Source organism: Pleurodeles waltl, chromosome 8 (assembly GCF_031143425.1).
Source record: "Pleurodeles waltl isolate 20211129_DDA chromosome 8, aPleWal1.hap1.20221129, whole genome shotgun sequence".
Lineage (NCBI taxonomy): Eukaryota > Metazoa > Chordata > Amphibia > Caudata > Salamandridae > Pleurodeles > Pleurodeles waltl.
Window position 1 is genome coordinate 1,258,631,971 of NC_090447.1, and position 22,135 is coordinate 1,258,654,105.

Below are 22,135 nucleotides of genomic sequence, written 5' to 3' on the forward strand. Positions count from 1 at the left end.
TGTATCCTGTTTGCATTGTTTCATATGTCCACAACTGCTGCATCAAATTGTTTCCCTTTAGGGCTGTACAACCCAAACACCTGCTACACAAGGTAACAGCCAAAGTACCTTCTGAATTCATCTATCTTAGGCAACATTTGTACAGGTGTTCTTGTATTGGATGTCTGCAGCTTTGTCCTTCTGTTTTATCTCAGACACAGCAGTAGTCTTGGCCTCTGCTTGTTCAGACACATCCTTTCACCATTCTGTGATTTTGAGTGTTAGTGTGCCTCTGCAGAATGACTGTCCTGTTCCTTAGCTATAGCAATGCCAGGGCCTTTCCCATTTACTTGATCTTATTACACTTATACAAAGATGAGTGTCAAAAGGCAATGTTTATTATGAAGAACTAACACCATACCCTTTGCCTCACTGAGCATGTCAATCACAGCAGGCCAATATGTACAAATCATTGGTCAGGTGTTAAAAGAAATGTTCTCCAGTATTGAATCCTTCATAGATTCACATGCCTGGATCAATCCCAGTCATCGAGATGGGAGTCCCCGGTACCATAATAAGTAGTGTACAATATAATAACAGGCCTAAAATGAATGTACAATTCAATTTTCTCTTCCAGGGGATCCTCATCAAAGTCATAAACATTGAATATTCCCGCCCTCGTGCGGGGACCCCGGACCCCGGAGCATATATAAAATACACACATATAAAGTATGAAATATGCACGAAAAAATATATATATAGCATTTTTAGTAGACAAATTTTTATACTGAACTCTTAAATACGTGTGTAAAACAGCAATGCAGACTATAATCATAAACAGGCTAAAATGCTTTACTTCTATGGAGTTTTTTTTTTTTTTTTTTTTTAAACCAGTCCTTTTAAAAAATATAATAAGAGAAAAAAATATTTTCCAAAGCCCCATAACTGGGCCTAGGGAAATAAGCAGTAGTAACATCAGAGAAAAAAGAGAAAAAACTACATTGAAAACAATGGAGCATTCTTAGCCAATAGGCTGCATGCAGGTTAACAGAGGAGAACCATAAAGATCCTGGCACCGTGCCTTTAAGACCATGAGCACCTCCAGTATCCCACCATGCCTCAGGGTTGAAGGAGAGGTGACAGTTGGTTCACAGTTAGGTCAGTTCTTTTTTCCGGCTTCTTCTGAGAGGATCCTGGAGCATTGAGATCTCAGAAAAATACTTCAAAACAGCGTTTTTTCTGCTTTCACTCGACATCTAACACCTTTGTCTGAGTCTAGAAGTTTTTTCCTGACTGAAAAATGCCTTCTCTTTTTGTGAAGTGCCCTTCCTGTGGGAAGAAGAAGGCCCAGTCAGATCCACACTCTCTCTGCATTGTGTGCTTGCCTCAGAGTCACTGCCCTGACACTTGCAGACACTGCAAGAACATGTCAAAAAGGACTCTGAAGGACAGGGAGAAGATCAGGCTTCATGGTCTTCATGAGAGGCAGAAGACATCGTCCTCTTCGCTTCCCAGGCAGCCAATAAGCCATTCTCAGGAGAGACAGGCTAGATTGACGTCAGCAGGTAGGAAGATACCTGTTTGTTCCCCGTCGACGTCATCGCTGCCACCATCACACCGTCATAGATCGCCGTCGACGGCGACCCGACCGAAGTCGAAGGATACGACATCGAGAGAACATAGCCACCACAGGGGGAGATCTCCGTCGACGGTAACCCACCGATCGATGTCGAGCCATCACCGGCGTGCCCGTTCGCCACCGAAGGCCTCACAACCCTCGACGTCAAGGGCAACGACGTCGGAATTGCCTCAACGGCGAGAACGAAGACATCCGCCGTCGACGGCCCACCACTCGATGGCGAGGCACACAACGTCGAGCAGGTCGCGGTCAAGGGATCGCCGGTCACTGTCGAGGCACTCGACGTTGAGACCAGAACAACCTACAGCACTCCCTTCGATGTCGTTGCAGCTGTCGACGTCGACACAGGTTTTGCCTGCGTGCAAGGAGCAGAGCATCGGCTTCCGCCGGCGGATAAGACCACTCCATCATCTCCGGTGGTCTCCATAAGAAGTGGTTCATCTCGGTCGAGAGCTGCATCGTCTGGGCATGTCTCGCCCATCAACTTGTCACCAAGGTGGTTGGAGAGCCTTAATAGACCGACTGGCTCCCCTGACTCGGAGTATTCGAGGATGTACTCTCCTTCTGCCTCTCTCCCGAGAACACCATCGCCAACGGCGTGGGCAGGATGGGCTCGTTCTGCGTCTCACCAGCCGACCACGAGGCCTCAACGCTCTGCTAAAGCATCTCGGAGCAGGTCACGCTCCCAGAGACGATCTAGGTCACGGTCACGTCATCGCAGAAGGTCTCCCTCTTGGTCATCGTCGGGGTCCTCTGTAAGACAGTACTCCCCGACCTTAACGGATTCTCCACCAGCTAGAGTTTCCCCGGTGGACGACATCACAACCTTTAACGAGGTTCTTTTCAGGGGAGCACAAAAACTAAATAAAGAGGTCCCGGAACCTTCAACCTCCTCATCAGTCATCTTTGAAACCCTGCAACATAGGGCGGTTGCAAAGAAGTTGCTACCGCTTGTGCCTGGTCTGTTACAACCAACCATGGACACCTTTTTAGCACCAGCTACCCTCAGATCAGCTCCTACTAGGATCTTGAAGAAATATAAAGTACCTGAGCAAGATCCTTTGTTCCTCAGGACGGATCCACCGCCGGATTCAGTCATATTGGCCGCAGCCCAAAAGACTCACTCAGTGGCATCATTCTCCACGGTCCCACCAGACAAGGAGAGTAGAAACCTAGATTCTCTGGGTAGGAAGATGTGTGGCACGGCGGCTTCCATGATGAAGGTCTCCAGCGCTTCCGCACTCCTGGGCAGATATGACCGTTCACTCTGGGACTCACTGAGCAGGTTCGCTGACAAATTGCCTAGGGAGGACAGGCAGAATTTTCAGGAGATCCTTCCGGAGGGGTGTCTGGTCTCCATTCAGGTCATCAGCGCAGCTGCAGATGGGGCAGACTTAGCTGCACATAGGTACGCGCATGGGGTTTGTGCGAGAAGGTCTTCCTGGTTGAGACTGACAGGTTTGAAGCAGGAAGCGCATCAGCGTATCCTAAACCTTCCGTTCAATGGGAACTCTCTTTTTGGAACCCATACAAACGAGGAGATGGCGCGTATGAAGACAGAAGTGGACACCATGAGAGCAGTGGGTCTGGAGAGAAAGAAGGACTTCAGGCGAAGGTATAGACCTTACGACAGGCGCCCTTTTCATCAGAGGGTTCAAACCCCTCATTGTTCCCAAAGGCCACAGCAGAGGCAAGAACGCCCACTTTTCCAATCTCGTAAGGCCACGAGAGACCGAGGGTCACGCAGACCACAGCAGTCCCCACCCAATACTCCAGCAAAACAATGAGGACTCGCTTCCCTTAGCATCGTGCACCACTCCGGTGGGGGGAAGCATCACAGCATTCATTCACGAGTGGCGTGGCATAACCAAAGACAAATGGGTGCTCAGCATTGTCGAGAATGGGTACTCTACTTTTCCGACAACCTCCTCCTCACTTGCCACCAACCAAATGCAATCCGTCTCACATGAACCTATTACGCAAAGAGGCTCACACCCTTTTACGGAAAGAAGCAATAGAAAAGGTTCCAGTCACGCACAGAGGGAAGGGAGTATACTCCTGTTATTTTCTGGTAGCAAAAAAAGGTCGAGAGGGAGTTTTCAGACCGATTCTGGACTTATGACTACTGAACAAGTACATAAAAAAGCAAAAGTTCAGGATGCTGGCTCTCCACCAGATTTTCCCTCAGCTGCATCGAGGAGACGATGTGCTCCATCGACCTGCAAGACGTGTATTTTCATATCCAGATCATTCCCAAGCATTGGAAATTCCGGATAGCCTCCTAGCACTATCAGTTCAAGGTGCTTCCATTCGGTCTGAAATCTGCCCCTCACGTTTTCTCACAATGCTTAGCAACGTTAGCGGCGCATCTAAGGAAGCAAAAAATCGTCATTTACCCATACCTAGACGACTGGCTACTGAAAGCCTCCTCTCCGGAGCAGGCGAGAAACCATTGGGACATTGTGCTCAGTGTTTTCAGGTCTCAAGGTCTTCAAGTCAACTACCAAAAGTCCACCTTGATTCCAACGCAAAATCTCCACTACCTGGGAGCAATACTGGATACAGAGCTCGAAAGAGTGTATCCTTCGGAGGAACGACTGTTATCAAGAAAGAGAAAGTGTCAAGACCTCCTGAAGTCGGACGAACCTACGGGCGGTCAGGTGACATCTCTACTGGGCTCCATGGCCTTGTGCATTTTCATTGTCCCGAATGCCAGGCTGCATATGAGGCCTCTCCAAGAGGCGCTGGAAAACAACTGGAACCATAGCACAGGCCGATGGGAGGACAGAGTACGCCTTCCGATAGGAGCACGCCAATCGTTGCAATGGTGGATGCACAGACCTCACCTGTCAGTAGGAGCTCCGTTTCACCAGGTAGTCCCATCGGACACTCAGGTAACGGATGCGTCTCTTCAGGGATGGGGAGCTCATCTAGGTTCCCTTCAAGCTCAGGGCCTGTGGTCCGACAACGAAAGAGAGTACCACATCAACCTGCTGGAGCTCAGAGCAGTCCATCTGGCTCTCAAGCCTTGTGCTCCATCAATTCAGAGGAAATCTCTCCTAGTACAAACGGACAATACGACCACAATGTATTATTTGAACAGACCAGGAGGGACGAGATCCCTGCCCCTATCTCAGGAGTCTCAGACCATCTGGCATTGGCTCTTAGCGAGAGGAATGTCACTTACAGCAGTTCACCTACCAGGTCAACAAAATGTGGAGGTGAACTTCCTGAGCAGAAATCTCGAAGACGCCCACGATTGGGTCCTTCATCATGAGGTCGTCGAAGACATCTTTGTTCAATGGGGTCGGCCTCAATTGGATCTCTTCGCAGCCGAGGTAAACAGGAAATGCCCAGACTTCGCGTCCAGGTTCTACCGTCTGGGATCTCGAGGGAATGCCCTGTTGATCGACTGGTCAGGGATATTTCTCTATGCTTTTCCACCGATCCCCCTCATACCTGCGGTGATCAACAAACTCTACAGATCCAGCACCAGAATGATTCTCATAGCTCCGCATTGGCCTCGTCAGTTCTGGTACACAGATCTCCTCAACCTATCGGAACAACCTCACAGGAGGCTGCCGTGCAGACCGGATCTCCTTTGCAGGCTGGCGGTCAGGATACTTCACCCCAACCTTCCCTCTCTGAGCTTGACGGCATGGCTCCTGAATTCCTGCAGTATGGGCACCTAGGGCTCTCGCAGGAGTGCATGAACATCTTGAAGGAGTCCAGACGACCTTCCACGCGACTTTCATACACGTTCAAGTGGAAGAGGTTCTACGTATGGTGTCGTCAGCAAGGTCAGAATCCTATACTGGCTCAGGAGGAGGTCATACTGTCTTACCTACTCCATTTGGCAAAATCGGGTCTGCAAGTGTAATCTATTAAGGTACATTTATCTGCCATTACAGCCTATCGTAAGTCACCTTCTCAGGAATCCTTTCTTACAAGACCAGTAGTCAAGGATTTCTTAGAAGGTTTGAAAAAAGTTTTTCCACCCATTCGGAAACCCTCCCCTCCATGGGAGCTGAACATAGTGCTATCGAAACTTATGGGCCCTCCTTTCGAACCTATACACAAAGCCTTTTTGCAACACCTTACGTGGAAGACAGCTTTTTTGGTAGCCATTACCTCCGCAATGAGGGTCAGTGAAATTCAGGCTTTGTCCTCCAAAGAACCATACACAGTCTTCCACGAGAATAGAGTGGTTCTACGAACTCATCCATCATTCTTACCGAAGGTGGTGTCAGAGTTTCACATCAATCAGACTATTTCACTACCAACTTTTTTCCTCAATCCGGATACTCCGGCGGAGAAAGCTTTGCACTCCCTAGATTTGAAAAGAGTGCTAAAGTTTTACTTGGACAAAACCAAACTAATTAGACGTTCCAACCACTTATTTGTAAATTACAGTCACTTGAGAACAGGAGAGGCAGCCTCCAAACGAACCAAATCTAGATGTATTGTTTCATGTATTGTTACTGCGTATCAATTGGCTAATAAATAACTATTTGCTAGGCCTAAGGCGCATTCGACAAGAGGATAGGCGGCTACGGCTGCCCTCCTTAATAATGTTCCAATCTCTGAAAATTTGTAAGGCTGCTACATGGAAGTCTGTACATTCATTTACTAGACATTACTGTTTGGACTCAGATGCCAGAGCAGACGCCCAAGTTGGGCAAGCATCTCTGAGAAATTTGTTTACATGGTACATATCTGTTCCTGCACTTCTATTAGACAGTCCGCAGAGTTAAGGGATGGGCTTGCTAATCTATTCAATGTTTATGACTATTGATGAGGATCCCCTGGAAGAGAAGGATAAGCTACTTACCTGTAAATCCTAGTTCTCTTCCAGGGGTATCCTCATCAAAGTCATAAACAACCCACCCTCCTCCCCGGACGCACGTCTCCTAGAAGTGCAGGACATATTATCTTTCGAATCTGCTACACAGCTTGTCACCGTAAAAAAGTACTGACCTAATTGTGAACCAACTGTCACCTCTGCTTCAACCCTGAGGCATGGTGGGATACTGGAGGTGCTCAGGGTCTTAAAGGCACGGTGCCAGAATTTTTATGGTTCTCCTGTGTTAACCTGCATGCAGCCTATTGGCTAAGAATGCTCCATTGTTTTCAATGTAGTTTTTTTCTCTTTTTTTTTTTCTCAGCTGTTACTACTGCTTATTTCCCTAGGCCCAGTTATGGGGCTTTGGAAAATATTTTTTTCTCTTATTGGAGTTTTTAAAAGGACTGGTTTAAAAAAAAAAAAAAAAAAAAACTCCATAGAAATAAAGCATTTTAGCCTGTTTATGATTATAGTCTGCATTGCTGTTTTACACACGTATATAAGAGTTCAGTATGAAAATTGTCTACTACAAATGCTATATATTTTTCGTGTATATTTTCATACTTATATATGTGTGTATTTTATGTATGCTCAGGTGATAGGAGTCTCCCTGAGCTCTGCTCAGTTTTTCTCTTCAGACTACAACTTCTACTGGATACTTCTCAGGTCAGCTTTAAGATTTATTCTTATTACAACTTAGAACACTCTGACCATGTCAGGATCTCCAAAAAAAGGCCTTTTTAAGCCATGTAACACCTATGGCAAGAAGAGACTTTATTCAGAAGACCTTCAGAGAGTGTATTCATTGTCTATATCCACATAATAAAGTTGTGGACTGCAAAATCTGTAGAACATTCTCACAAAAAAGACAGGAACTGAAAAATCCCACAAGAGAGGAAGATCGTTGGAAGTGGAGCCTTGAGGGCCCCACAAAAAAGCACTTTAAAAATCTCATAGAAAAGAGATGGTGTCACATAAGAAATCCTCCTCAAAAGTATTTTCTGAGCCTTTTAACACTGGCTGCCAGAGAAAGTGCTGTCAAGAAATGTCAATATCTCTTCCTTCTACATCAAAAATGTTTTTGGAGAAAAAATCAACGATCTAAAAAATCTCGTTGTCGATGATACATCGACATCTACCACCATAATGCCAACTTTCACAACGGCAGCGTCGCCTATGATAATATCCTCGTCTTCATTATCATCGACAACCGTTGTTTCCTGCAGGATCACAACAAAGCCTTTGAAAACTAAGGCAGTACCATCGAGCTCACCAACGAGACCTATAGATACGGGGATATCCTTAAAGTTGACAATTCCACCATTGACAAACGGTCTAAAAAAGACATCTGTCGGCGACGCTACCATCGACATCATCGTCAGCGATATCGACGGTCAAACCATCATCGAAAACACTATTGCCTACACCATTTCAACAGTCTTTGATACCTGTTACTTTCCTGTCTCCTACAGACCAGCTGCTGCTTCCAGAGCACGCCTCACTGAGTAAAGTCACACCATTTCCACCTCATTATCTCTTAAATGACGAATCGGAGGAGAAGGGACTTTTTGGAGTAGCACATAGCCCGTCCGAGTTGCACGTTAAGTGCCAGGATGACGATCAAGATGACGACCAATATCGCTTTATAATAATTATCACTAATATAACGCTTACGTACCAGAAAATGTGCAGCACAGCTCCCAGCCCTTTCCATCACATAATATTCAGGATCAGACAATCCAAATGCTGCAAGATTTTATTTTTAACTTGCAAGCAATGCTACAGGACTACTATAAACACTTTCTCGAACCTGCTCAGTCGGCACCTCCATCACAGCCCCAAACACTGGCGAGGTGACCTCACCAAATTCCTCCTACTCGTCCTATTTCACTAACCTTTTCAGGGGTTCCGCTATCTACACTACCATTAGCGGATCCACCGTCAGATGACCAACATACATCGCAAGATGAACAGGAGGAAGAAGGAGAATTAAGAGACCAGGCCTCCACATCTTCAGAGTGGGACAATTATGTCATACAACCAACATCACCACCACAGACATCTCCAGTGGCTCCCCACCAGACGACATTAGTAGTTTTCATAGTATAATGGAGCATGCAGCAAAAAAGTTTCAATTACCTCTTACCGCTAAGCAGACAGACTGTTTCTATTATGATTTTAAGGAACCCAGAGAGAAATCGGTGAAAGCAATACCCATAATATATTTCATCTGGCAGGAGGGTGTTCATACTATGAAGAATCCAGCCACCTTTTCAGCAGTTATGCTAAGACTGGATAAAAAAATATAAAGTACCAGATAGTGCACCAGCTTGTTTGATGGGACATCCGAGGCCAGACTCTGTTATAAGTCAAACTGCGCAGAGGCGTTCCAAGAACCCACCAACACCCATCACAACACCTCCTGATAGAGTTGAGCGTCGTCTTGATTCTATTGGGTAAAGATTCTCTAATATGGTGGCGCTTAAAGTTTGTGCTGCAAATTCTCTTGGATTCTTCCGAGGTTTGACAGACAAATGTGGTCGGACTTGTCACAATTTATAGCTCTTCTTCCAGACGTTTCGAGAGATGAAGCAAAAAAGATGATCCTAGAAGGTCAGAAATCTTCAGCAGAAATAATAGATTTAAAGTTTCAGGCTCAACACTGCTACACGGGCATGCCTATGCGAATGTCGTAAGCATGCGCTCTGTCTCTACTTTTCCTAGGGCATTTATATCCTAGTAGTTTTTTAAAGACATCATGGCAGAAATGCAATTTTTGCCACCTCTGTTTGTCCCATAAGGGACACTGCCAACATTTTAGGCAACGTTTCACTGGGTCTGTTATATTTCTATATTGGCAGCTCTGCACATGCAGTGGAAGATAAAGGTTCTTGTTAATGACTGTTAAGAAGACATCTCATAGTCATTTGCAGCATACAGGCAAGCGGTTCAATCACAGTAGCAGAAAGAAGTAGGAAAAGTGGGCGACCCTATCCAGTTCCCTTTTCCAGTTCTGAACAACCTTATGCCACCTATCTATCCTTGTGTGCAGTCCATTGTTCCTCCTCACTTTTGACTTTGGAAGTGGTTGGTCTGAAACAAATTGTTGTCCAACCACACACAATAGTCCTCCAAGGGACACATACCTTGATTTTTGATGCAGCTGTCAGCTCTGATTGATCCAATACTCTTTCCCTTGTCCTTTGACAGTGATCTTGACTTTCCAGTAGGCGCTCTTTCCTGATTCCATGAGTCTAAATTTGTTCACAATGCCACTTTTTAGTGCTTCCCTTCACAGACTGCTGTTATCAGCCATCCAGCCTTCAGTGGTGATTTTTATTAGTGATTTACTGTATTGTAGTGCCAGCAAACCTTTGCCCTTTATCCATTCCGGAGTGCTTACCAATACCAGATTGCATCACCTTTTTGCCTTTGCTTAGTCTTAAACCTTTAATTGACTGAAGTCAACATGCTTTAAAGTAACCAAGCAGTTGAGTGCTCCTTTCACTGCACTGCTTATGTGACACAGCACTTGGATGTATGTGGTTTAATGCGGCTTAGAATTCTACTGTATTGTATGCTGGTTCTCAACAAAGTGTTGTTCTTTTTTCAAATAATCTGCATGCAAATGTGCATCTGCTGCTTTGCCCATTCTTCATGCCTTGCTATGCATTATTTACGTACACTGGCGAGACTTACTACTTCACTTGACTGTCATGTACCCTGTCACCTCTTCTGCCTTTTTACTGCTTGATAGCTATAATAACTGAACCATTCTTGCAGGCTGTTGTCCCATATTGCTTGTCAGTTTGCAAGCTCTGCTGTATTGTAACATGGAGAAAATGAATATCAATATGCAAACGCAAAAAGTCAAAAGATAGGTTAGATAGTTCTTCAATCATTACAGTGCCAATATATAGCTGTCAGTGACGGAGATGTTTGCTCTGGAATGTCAATGGTTGACATTTTTTCCAGAAAGCATCAGCAAGAGTTACATTGACGCTCAACATCCCATTCCACGTTCACATACTTCACACTGGTCATCTTTGAAACCTTACTTCAGAGGACCTTTGCAGGACCACTGATATTGTTGGTTCCAGAGATTATTGAAGCAGTGGTGAACTACTTTCTGGTGCCAGCAACCACCAAAGAAATAACACAGCTTATACAGCAGAAATAAAGTCCCCCAGATTTGTATCCATTCCTCCTAATTCAGTTGACGTGTATTCCTTGTTAAATAAATTAAAATGTTACTTCCACTGCCCCTCCAGAAGGGAAAAAAATACAGATGGAGTAGCTGTTATGTGTGCATGCTGACAGGCTTGCACGTGGAGCTTGGCTTGCTGATTGCAGGCATGTGAACAAATGAAAAGCTGTTTGGGGCCATGAAAAGGCTTGCAAGCATTCCTGGACACCAAGACTCAGTGGTTGTGCTGCCTGGAGCAGGTAGGCTCTGTGAGAGGCTGAGGGGGGTGGTAGGAGACCAACAGTAGTGTCTTCTATGTCCTGAAAGCCCAGTCATCAGATAAGTGAACGGTGGAGAAGCAACCTCACTCAGTGGTGTGAAGGGGAATCCAGCAGAAACTCCAGCTAAATACATGTATAAGACGGAGAGACTAAGGTACAGAAATGGCTAGAGACTGAACCTTTAAAGTATGGTATTTGGGACTCATGTTTGACTGCTGCTATGAGACTTATAACTGCATTCTTAATCTGCACAATTGGGCAGTTTCAGTTGTTAGTTGAGCTTCCCTTATTAGCATTATTGCTCACTACTTGACAATCCCCTGTTTTCTGATTCCAGCATGCTGTCCGTTTCTTCTGACCACTCTTATTCATCCTCCTACTATTATCAACCAGTCTGCAAGCCCTCTTTGTTTTGATTTATTTTATGTTCTATACTCCTTTTGAGCAAAAATGCCTGTGATGTCTGTGGTACATTTTCAGGAGGGCGCAGTGGTGATTAAGTGCCCTAAACAACAGCATAGGCCCAGGGGCAGGTTCCTGTCATTCACACGCCACACAAATTTAACAAAAACATGCATCACTTGAGGAGTGATGTGTTAATTTTGAACAGAAACAATAGAGTGGAAGTTGCCATTAAGGTCCCTGTCAGCAGGCGTACTATCACTCTGCAGTCTTCTAGACAGTACTTCTAGCACATAGCCCTTCCCCAGTATCATTAGCTGTAATAGCAAGTTCAACTAATGCACAGTGAACCCTCGTTGTGGCTTGAATGAAGCACAGGACTCTGATATAACCATATCAATCCCACATGGAGACAAACCGCTGATAGAGGCACTTGATAACAGATCAGTTGCTACGAAGGAAAACCTTCAGAGAGCAGAAAACTGAGCAGAATCCCACATAAATACATCTTGGGTTTCATCAAGTGTCGAAGTAAAAAGAAAAAAAGCATAAAAATAGGTTGCTTTCCTGATTTGTTTCAAGAAATGTTTTAAAAAGCGAGTTGAGGATCCACATCATGACCTATGACAGTAGGTAGTAGATAAGTCATATGACCTTTGCATAGATGGTCAATGCAGGATGGTCCCAACAGCTCATGCAGGATGGTCCCAAGAGCTCATGCAGGGCTCCACAGGGTCAGAAGTCATTTGAGATCCTTCAACCAATCCAGTTGTCCGTTACAGAAATAGATGGGACCCTCATAGTGTCTAAGAAGAGAATCAGTTCTTTTTGAATGGCGGTAATGGATTTAAAGCGAAATATAGCAAATTTATTGACAAACGAAGTAAGAGAAAGGGTAGTGTGGGACCTCATTGGAGTTACGTACGCAAGCAAGTATATCCTTAACACGCAGTGCCAATCAAAAGCTATAAACAATAAAAACAATTGAGATGTAGCCTAAGCAGGCATGTGGAAACTGTAGGAAGCTGGCTCTGTATATACTATGCCAAAATGAGGTATATCGTCTACAGAGTCCGGTGGGTCCCCAGAGGCTAAAGCAGATAATACTAATGCTCTCTTTTGTGGTACTGTGGTAGAGCAGTTAGGCTTATCAGAGGGTAGTGCTAAGCATTTGTTGTACACACAGTCAAATGAGGCACCCACTCACTGACTAACTCCAGGTCAATGTCTTTATGTATAAATAGATATACTGTGTTACTTTATGTTCGATGGCATCTGTCGCTGTAGATACGCATGTTTTGCAATAGCTCGCCATCTGGTGTTGGGCCGGAGTGTTACAAGTTGTTTTTCTTCGAAGAAGTCTTTCGAGTCACGGGACCGAGTGACTCCTCCTTTTGTCTCCATTGCGCATGGGCGTCGACTCCATCTTCGATTGTTTTTTTTCCGCCATCGGGTTCGGACGTGTTCCTGTCGCTCCGAGTTTCGGAACGGAAAAATAGCTAATTTCAGAAGATTTTCGTCGGTATTGTTGCGTTCGGGGTCGGCGTAGTTAGATTCAACACCGCGTCTAAGATCGAAGAGCTCCGGTGCCCTTCGGGGTAATTTTTTCGATCCCCCGTCGGGGCCTGGTCGGCCCGACCGCGTGCAGAAGAACGCCGATGGAACGGACCCCGTTCCGTTTCTGTCCCAAATGCCACAATAAATACCCCTATACAGACCAACACTTGGTCTGCAACCTGTGCCTGTCACCTGAGCACAGCGAAGACGCCTGCGAGGCCTGTCGTGCGTTCCGGTCCCGAAAAACTCTCCAAGACCGTTGAGCCAGAAGACTTCAGATGGCGTCCGCGCCGACAGCCCACCGGGAGTTCGAGGAACAAGAGGAGGGATCCTTTTCGATCCAAGAATCGGACTCCGAAGGATTCGACGATACACAAACCGTGAGTAGGACGTCGAAAACCACTCAAAAGAAGATTTACAAGGCCCAGGGGACGCCACTGCCATCAGGCCATGGCTCGACCCATAAATTCAGTGACCGACCGTCGGCACCGAAAAAGGCCCAAACAGTGCCGAGATCGTCCGACTCCGGTCGAGACACCGGCACGCAGCCTTCTCGGGACCGAGAAAGTGCTGGAGACAAGCATCGACACCGAGATACCGGTGTAGACACGGCTCGACGCCGAGACAGCGGCACCGAAGAAGATCGACGCCGAGAGGTTTCGGCCCCGAAAAAGAAAAAAGTCACCTCGGAGCCGAAAAAAGATGCAGACAGGGTTTCGGTGCCGAAACAAACTGCAACCGACCCAGTTTCAGGCTCTTATACAGAAGATCACTCGCTAACCTCCCAAATGCAAAAGCATAGGTTTGAGGAAGAACTACACTCAACGGATGTAGACCATACGCAAAAGCGTATTTTCATACAGCAGGGGACAGGAAAAATAAGCACCCTTCCCCCTATTAGAAGAAAGAGAAGATTGGAGTTCCAAACTGAACAAACACCACAAACAAAAGTGGTGAAAAAAGTTACCCTACCACCCTCTCCTCCACCTGTGATTAACGTCTCACCAGCACAAACTCCATCACATTCCCCAGCTCACACCACCATGAGCCAGGGTGACCAAGATCAAGACGCATGGGACTTATACGACGCCCCAGTGTCAGATAACAGTCCGGAGGCATACCCTACGAAGCCATCTCCACCAGAGGACAGCACTGCGTATTCTCAAGTGGTGGCTAGAGCAGCACAATTTCACAATGTGAGCCTCCACTCAGAACAGTCGTTGTAGGAGCAGCTAGGAAAAGGGCCAACTCCCACACATCTGGAGATGCACCACCCCCAGATAAAGAAAGCCGCAAGTTCGATGCAGCTGGTAAAAGAGTCGCAGCACAAGCTGCAAACCAGTGGCGCATCGCTAACTCCCAGGCACTACTTGCGCGCTATGACAGAGCCCATTGGGATGAGATGCAACATCTCATTGACCATCTGCCCAAGGACCTACAAAATAGGGCAAAACAAGTGGTTGAGGAGGGACAGACAATTTCCAACAACCAAATCCGCTCCTCCATGGACGCTGCAGATACAGCTACACGGACAATTAATACATCTGTAACTATCAGAAGGCATGCATGGCTCCGAACGTCTGGATTTAAACCAGAGATTCAGCAAGCAGTTCTCAATATGCCTTTTAACGAAAAAGAACTGTTCGGTCCAGAAGTGGACACAGCGATTGAGAAACTCAAAAAAGACACAGACACTGCTAAAGCCATGGGCGCACTCTACTCCCCGCAGAGCAGAGGGAATTACAGCACATTCCGTAAAACACCCTTTAGAGGGGGGTTTCGGGGTCAAAGCACACAAGCCAGCACCTCACAGGCAACACCGTCCAGTTACCAGGGACAGTACAGAGGAGGTTTTCGGGGACAATATAGAGGAGGGCAATTCCCTAGAAATAGAGGAAAATTTCAAAGCCCCAAAACCCCTACTACTAAGCAGTGACTCGCACGTCACTCACCCCCTCCACACAACACCAGTGGGGGGAAGAATAGGTCATTATTACAAAGCATGGGAGGAAATCACTACAGACACTTGGGTTCTAGCAATTATCCAACATGGTTATTGCATAGAATTTCTACAATTCCCTCCAAACATACCACCAAAAGCACAAAATTTGACAAAACATCATTCCAATCTCCTGGAGATAGAAGTGCAGGCACTACTGCAAAAGAATGCAATCGAATTAGTGCCAAACACACAAATAAACACAGGAGTTTACTCACTGTACTTTCTGATACCAAAGAAGGACAAAACGCTGAGACCAATCCTAGACCTCAGAATAGTGAACACATTCATCAAATCAGACCACTTTCACATGGTCACACTACAAGAAGTATTACCATTGCTAAAACTACACGACTACATGTCAACTTTAGACCTCAAGGACGCGTATTTCCATATACCAATACACCCATCGCACAGGAAATACCTAAGGTTTGTATTCAAAGGAATACATTACCAATTCAAGGTACTGCCTTTCGGATTAACAACCGCACCAAGAGTCTTTACCAAATGTCTTGCGGTAGTCGCTGCACACATCAGAAAGCAGCAAATACATGTGTTCCCATATCTAGACGACTGGCTAATCAAGGCCCATTCGTTAATAGAGTGCTCAAATCACACAAATCAGATCATACAAACCCTCTTCAAACTAGGGTTCACCGTCAACTTCACAAAATCCAACATTCTGCCGTGCAAGGTACAACAATACCTAGGAGCCATAATAGACCCAACAAAAGGAGTAGCCACTCCAAGTCCCCAAAGAATTAAAAATTTCAACACCATCATACAACGCATGTATCCAACACAAAAGATACAAGCAAAGATGGTATTACAACTCCTAGGCATGATGTCTTCATGCATAGCCATTGTCCTAAACGCAAGACTGCACATGAGGCCCTTACAACAGTGCCTAGCATCACAGTGGTCTCAAGCATAGGGTCATCTTCTAGATCTGGTGTTAATACACCGCCAAACTTACCTCTCGCTTCTGTGGTGGAACAACATAAATTTAAACAAAGGGCGGCCTTTCCAAGACCCAGTGCCACAATACGTAATAACAACAGATGCTTCCATGACAGGGTGGGGAGCACACCTCGATCACCACAGCATACAAGGACAATGGAACGTACATCAAACAAGACTGCATATAAATCACCTAGAACTTCTAGCAGTTTTTCAAGCACTAAAAGCTTTCCAACCAATAATAGTTCACAAATACATTCTCGTCAAGACAGACAACATGACAACAATGTATTATCTAAACAAGCAAGGGGGGGACACACTCCACGCAGTTAAGCCTGCTAGCACAAAAAATTTGGCGTTGGGCAATTCACAACCAAATTCGCCTAATAGCACAATTTATACCAGGGATCCAAAATCAACTCGCAGACAACCTCTCTCGAGATCACCAACAGGTCCACGAATGGGAAATTCACCCCCAAATTCTGAACACCTATTTCAAACTCTGGGGAACACCTCAAATAGACTTGTTTGCGACGAAGGAGAACGCAAAATGCCAAAACTTCGCATCCAGATACCCACACAAACAGTCCCTAGGCAATGCCCTATGGATGAACTGGTCAGGGATATTTGCTTACGCTTTTCCTCCTCTCCCTCTCCTTCCTTACCTGGTAAACAAACTCAGTCAAAACAAACTCAAACTCATATTGATAGCACCAACTTGGGCAAGGCAACCCTGGTACACAACGCTGCTAGACCTATCAGTAGTACCCTACATCAAATTGCCCAACAGGCCAGATCTGTTGACACAACACAACCAAAAGATCAGACACCCAGATCCAGCATCGCTGAATCTAGCAATCTGGCTCCTGAGATCCTAGAATTCGGGCACTTACAACTTACCCAAGAATGTATGGAAGTCATAAAGCAAGCCAGAAGGCCATCCACCAGGCACTGCTATGCAAGTAAATGGAAGAGGTTTGTTTGCTACTGCCATATTAATCAAATACAACCTTTACACACAACTCCAGAACATGTAGTGGGCTACTTGCTTCACTTACAAAAATCTAACCTGGCTTTCTCTTCCATTAAAATACACCTTGCAGCAATATCTGCATACCTGCAGACTACCTATTCAACTTCCCTATATAAGATACCAGTCATTAAAGCATTCATGGGGGGCCTTAGGAGAATTATACCACCAAGAACACCACCTGTTCCTTCATGGAACCTAAATGTTGTCCTAACTAGACTTATGGGTCCACCTTTTGAACCCATGCACTCCTGCGAAATACAGTTCCTAACCTGGAAGGTTGCATTTCTCATCGCCATTACTTCCCTAAGAAGAGTAAGCGAGATTCAGGCGTTTACAATACAAGAACCTTTTATACAACTACACAAGAATAAGGTCGTCCTAAGGACTAATCCTAAATTTTTGCCAAAGGTTATTTCACCGTTCCATCTAAATCAAACAGTGGAACTTCCAGTGTTCTTTCCACAGCCAGATACTGTAGCTGAAAGGGCACTACATACATTAGATGTCAAAAGAGCATTAATGTATTACATTGACAGAACAAAGAACATCAGAAAGACTAAACAACTATTTATTGCATTTCAAAAACCTCATGCAGGAAACCCAATATCAAAACAAGGTATAGCCAGATGGATAGTTAAATGCATCCAAATCTGCTACCTTAAAGCTAAACGACAGCTGCCCATTACACCAAGGGCACACTCAACCAGAAAGAAGGGTGCTACCATGGCCTTTCTAGGAAACATCCCAATGCAAGAAATATGTAAGGCAGCCACATGGTCTACGCCTCACACATTCACCAAGCACTACTGTGTAGATGTGTTATCCGCACAACAAGCCACAGTAGGTCAAGCCGTATTAAGAACATTATTTCAAACTACTTCCACTCCTACCGGCTGAGCCACCGCTTTTGGGGAGATAACTGCTTACTAGTCTATGCAAAACATGCGTATCTACAGTGACAGATGCCATTGAACTGAAAATGTCACCCAGTGTACATCTGTTCGTGGCATCAGTCGCTGTAGATTCGCATGTGCCCACCCGCCTCCCCGGGAGCCTGTAGCGGTTTGGAAGTTACCTTCAACTATTTGTATATGTATCATCTCAACCTTAAATAGGTACATACTTAGTCACTCCATTGCATGGGCACTATTACTACAATTCAACTCCTACCTCACCCTCTGCGGGGAAAAACAATCGAAGATGGAGTCGACGCCCATGCGCAATGGAGACAAAAGGAGGAGTCACTCGGTCCCGTGACTCGAAAGACTTCTTCGAAGAAAAACAACTTGTAACACTCCGGCCCAACACCAGATGGCGAGCTATTGCAAAACATGCGAATCTACAGCGACTGATGCCACGAACAGATGTACACTGGGTAAGTGACATTTTCATTCTAGAACCAAAAGGATCTTTGTTGCAGGGAAGTACAGTTTCAAGAATGTATCACTATTCGGCAAAAACTTTGGGGGGGGGGTGGGTAGTAAGCCACAAGGTGCCTGTTTCCTACAATAACCACTCTAATTAAAACAGATTTTTTTAAGTTCTCTCGTAGGGGATTTCCATTTATAGTCATAAGCACTGAATAGTCACGCTTATGTGCAAGGGCTACGGAGCATTTCTTTGCAGTATCTCTTAAGTGTAATGTTCGCCTTTCTTCGGGAAGTCTTGCAGAGTCACTTTAGGAAGAAGGTTATTGTGTAGCCTATCGGAGTAGGCTACAGTGCCCAATTCTTCATCTTGAAGTCAAAAAAGGAGATAGGAGAATTTCATCTGTACATAATGTTATGATGTTTTTGTAAACCAGCATAAATGCCTTTTGCAAACCCTTTATTGAAGTATTAGAGAGATGAAGTAAAGCAGGACCCTGTAGCCCCATATGCTGTCATTATACAAGTTAATAGAAGAGTCTGTGCCTTTAAGGACCCAGACACCACCAGAATCCCATCATGCTGAGCAGGTGCCTTTTGCTCCAGTTATTTTTTCCGGCTCCTACTGACAGCACCCTGGAGCATTGAGCTCAGCCAATTTCGGCTTTTTTTCCTTAAATATGTACAATTAAAACTTGTGACAACAATTTCTTTTGACGGTTTTTGTCTCTCCCTGACTGTTATTTTCTGACATAAAATAAAGGTATTTTCACTGAGAAATGCTTTGTTTCTTTGACAAGTGTGGGAGGAAAAAGGTTAAAACAGACACCCATGACTTGTGTATTGTTTTCCTGCCAGACAGTCATGTTCCTGAATTTTGCCGTCACTGCAGGAACTTTTCAAGGATAGAGCAAAGATTTGTCTCCATGCTACTGAAGAGTGCAGAAGACAACAGACGCAGTCTGAAGGTGGGACCTCAGGACGAAGAAAAGGTCAGACATCTGTCTCTGGAGGGCGTGCCAGGAAGAAAACGGCAGAAAACCGCCATTGGTCCTGCTCGACGCCTAGGAGCGGTACAGTGCCTACCTGTCTACCATCTATCCATGGTTCGAAACACCACAGATCAGCCTCAAGGCAAGGATTATCAATGTGGATAATGCCACCGTCGACCCACAGACCTCATTTGACGTTGAGAAGCTGTCTTTCCGTTCTACTGGGCACTACTCACCAATGTTTTCAGACTCTCCACCTTCACACATCACCGGTGGATGATGTCACAACATTTCTAGAGGTAGTGGTGAGAGGAGCAGCTAGACTTAACATTTCTATGTCGACTCCAACACCATCGACATCAGTCATTTTTGAGACTCTACAACACAGGTCAGCATCAAGGCCTTTGCTGCCTCTGCCAGATTTTCTTGAACCTACTATGGACCTCAGTTAAGCCAGTTCCATCCAGGCTTCAAAAGAAGTATCACTCTCTGGAGCCGGAACCTGCTTTCCTCCCAGCAGATCCTACACCATACTCTGTGATTGTAGTAGTGGCAAAGAAGCAACATGAGACTACTCACACTTTTACAGCCTCTCAATGAGAAGAGTCAGAAGTTATACTCCCTGCTTGTTCAGATGGACAACACTACAACTATGTACTACCTCAACATGCACAGAGGTACGATGTCGAGGCCCTTGTCGCACAAGGCCCAGACGATCTGGAAATGGCTCCTAGCCAGGGACCTCACTATCATGGCAACTCACCTTCCAGGTGTCCAAAATGATTAAGCAGACTCCCTCAGCAGACTCCTGCAAGAAAACCACAAGTGGGTCTTAAACAAGGACATCATCCAAAACATATTTTACCTGATAGAGACTTTTAGTTGCAGTTTCCTTACCTTAGAATTTCTCCCAGGCGTCCATCTGGATCCAGAGATTTTTCCAGAGTAGGTCCCCTGCGCTCTGTTAGGTGGTGTCAGTCAACTCCACGGTCGTGGTATGCATCAAGGTCGGCGGATGTGACTTCACAGGTCGTATATAGGCACCATCCCAGTGCGCTGATGTTAGTTCTTTTATTTCTGTGCCAGCCTATGTGCATATGCGAAGAAGAGCTACCCCTACAGTTACTTTTTGACTGGACTTTATGACTTTCATCAAAGCTTTTTGACTTCATGGTGTGTCAAGGATGTCGTCATGTAAGGCCGGCTTCAAGCCCTGCGACTCTTATCATCGGATGATGTCTGTGATGGATCTGGTGCTTGGAGCTTGACCGTGACCTGAAGTCCTGCTCTGAGTGCAGGGCCATGAACCCAAAGGCTTTGAGAGAGCGCCCTACGCGACCCAACTCTCTGTACAGCCTGCAGCACTCGTGTCTTGGTCGAGAGGAAGGTCCCAAGACCGCTTGCCGAGCTCTCACCACTCGTCGTCTAATTCAAGATCTTCGGGACACTAGAGTAAGCATAAGAAGACGAAGAATCACACGCGTTCTTCGACTTCACCCCGTCAGTCGGATGATGTGAGACGGGAAAATTTGCATTATCGCTCTAGGCGAATTTTACAAGGCAATGCCCCTCATCTTTGGCAGTCTGATCCTGCTGGAGTGCCTTTCAGCCCCACGGGGTCGGCAGCGGCCCCCTCTTGTTCCACGCCAGTGGCTTCAGAGGGCACCCAAGGATCTGCTTCCAGATCTGAACCTGTATCGGTCATACCACCGCAACCTTCACTGACTGTCACAACTAACCTCTTAGCTTAGCTTAGCTTCCACGTCTGAACCCCTTTTGCCTTTCAATGAAGCCCTCACTAATGTCTTGCTGGGGTCCTGGTCCAAACCCAGCACATGGGCTTTTTTGTGAACAGGACAATAGTCTGCCACCATAGGTGTGCACTTAACGATCCTGCATTCTTGACCCAATGCCCTACCCCTGAGAGCTTGGTTATCCAACCCTCAACGTCCCATGGCGTGTTCCCTTCTGCACTCTGGGATAGGAAATCCAAGAGGCTGGATCATCTTGGAAAGAAGTTGTTTTCTTTCTCCAGCCTGGCATTGCCGTCAGTGAACATCTCATGCCTTTAAGGGACACGGTTGCGCAAGTCCTCCCACAGGTTCTGGAGGAGGCCCGAGCCATTCTCTCCCAAGCCATTGCTGATGGGAGAGAAACACAGATAAGTTCACAATCCGATGTGGGCTGGATTCGACCGACTCTCTAGGCAGATGGGTTGCTACGACTGTGGCCTTGAGGTTCCACGCTTCGTTAAGGCCTTTTTCAGCAGTAGGGAGAGCCATGGTTAAATCTGTTTGCCTCTCAAAGAATGCACAATGTCAGCAGTTTTACGCGTTGGAGTTTCCAAGGGGTCACTCCCTCGGTGTGATGCTTTTCGTCCAGAGTGGAGCTCAGGCCTCCTATATGCCTTCGAGTTCTCAAGAAAATCAAGAACGACTGGGTCCAAAGTAATCCTTGTGGCTTTAGACTGGCCACGAAGAGTCTGGTATCCTGAGCTATTGCGCATGGCCATTGATCTCAAATTGGACAGTCTTCTTCAGGAGGATCTTCTGTCTCTGCAGCGGAGGTGGGGCTTCTCCACCTGAGCCTGTTCAGTCTCTTCCTACAGCTTTTGACCTTCTGGCTGAAGTCTGTAACGTTATCTTGGCAGCCAGGTGTCCCTTCACCAAAACGGTATGCACCTGTCAATGGAATACATTTGTGGTATGGTGTACAGACATGTCTGTTGACCTCCTCTCTGCCCCTCTTTCTGAGGTATTTTTCTTTGTTCTTTCTCTAGCCCATCAGGGTTCTGCTCTGGTACCCTCAAGGGTTATTTGTCTGCGATCTTGGCTTTCCTTAGACTACATGACCAACCCTCTTTCTTTAAATCTCCTGTTGTAGGTAGAGTCTTGAAG

General features: G+C 45.9%; 1 protein-coding gene across 3 annotated transcripts in view; it reads left to right on the plus strand.

Moving 5' to 3' along the window:
* HSPH1 (heat shock protein family H (Hsp110) member 1) overlaps positions 1–22,135 on the plus strand; it is a 571,713-nt gene that overhangs the window by 414,050 nt on the left and 135,528 nt on the right. The window lies entirely within an intron of this gene.